We start from the raw sequence: 1,576 nt of genomic DNA, 5'->3' as shown, positions 1-1,576 counted from the left end.
GTCTTCCAGCAGCAAAAATATCGACCACTTGTAGTCTCAAAAAAAAATCTATCAAAAGGAACCCTGAGCTGTATAAGGGACATGGCCTCATGAGGCAGAAAAGGACTTAGTGAACTCTGTTCCCTCAAGAGAAGCAACCGCAATCCCAGCAACCCATAAGCTAGTTAGTTAAACTCAGTGGCCTGTGTGAACCACTGCTAAACTCTAAAGGGGGCTGAATTCTCCTCAATACTCATGGTGTTGACTTATGACAGGATTATACAGATACTTAGATCAACAATTAATAAATGGAACCTTATGAAACTGAAAAGCTTCTGCATAGCAAAGGGCATCATTATTCAGACAAAGTGGCCACCTACAGAATGAGAAAAATAATGACCAACTGCACATCTGATAGAAGGTTAATATCCAAAATATATAAAGAACTAAAGAGACTTGATACCCAAAAAGCAAATAACCCAATTTAAAACTGGGTTACAGTTCTAAACAGAGACATCTCCAAAAAGAATCCAAAATGGTCAAGAAACATTTAAATGTTTAATATTCTTAGCTATCAGGAAAATGAAAGTCATAACTACTTTAATATTCCAAGTTCTATTTGTCAGAATGGCTAAGATGAATAATGCAAGTGACGGCTCATGCTGTCAAGGATGTGGAGCAAGGGGGAACACTTCTCCATTGCTGGTGGGAGTGCAAACATGTACAGCCACTATGGAAATCAGTGCTGTGGTTCTTTGGGAAGACAGAAATCGATCTATCTCAAGGTCTATCTATATCTCTCTTGGTTATGTACTCAAAGGATGCTTTGTAATACCACAAGGACACTTGATCAACCATGTTCGTTGCTGCTTTATTCATAATTCTCAGAAATTGAAAACAAACTAGATGTTCCTAAAGGGAAGAATGGATAAAGAAAATGTGGTACATTTACACAATAGAGTGTTACTCAGCTGCTAAAAAACTTGGCATCATGAATTTTTCAGACAAATGGATGAAACTAGAAAAACTCACCCTGAGTGAAGAGACCCAGACCCATAAAAATAAGTGTGATATGTATTTTCTTGTAGATGGATATTAGCTGTTAAATAAATAATAGCAAAGCTATAATTCATAGGTCCAAAGAGATAAGGGATAGAAGAAAGAACTAGAGGTGATGTCTGGATCTCTTTGGGAAGGGAAAACAGATTAGATTTAATGGATGGACTGGAGACAGGAGTTGTGGGGAGGGATGATGATAGAAGGATCAGGTGGTAAGAGATGAATGGAATTGAGGGGAAAATGAGGAGATATCCAGCTAGAACTGTAGAGCATTTGAGGAGCAGTATGGAAATCTAGCATTGGAAACTTCCTATAAAAAATGGAAGGTGATCTTAATGAGGGAGACAGAACCCCACTGGCTATTTCTTGTCACCAAGGGAAACTTCTCATGCCAAGACAATCTTTTGTCCAATTGAGTTGTTGGCCAAGAAGGTTGAATGGAAATCCCAAACAACTTAGGGTGCTACCAAGACAATAGTTTGCTCTCCATAAACTGACAGCAAGTATCCATTGCTGAAAAGACCACCCACAGATCTCA

The sequence above is a fragment of the Grammomys surdaster genome, unplaced genomic scaffold (assembly GCF_004785775.1).
Source record: "Grammomys surdaster isolate TR1022 unplaced genomic scaffold, NIH_TR_1.0 126028, whole genome shotgun sequence".
NCBI lineage: Eukaryota > Metazoa > Chordata > Mammalia > Rodentia > Muridae > Grammomys > Grammomys surdaster.
The sequence above is the reverse complement of the archived record's forward strand: the minus strand, read 5'-3'. Positions refer to the sequence as shown.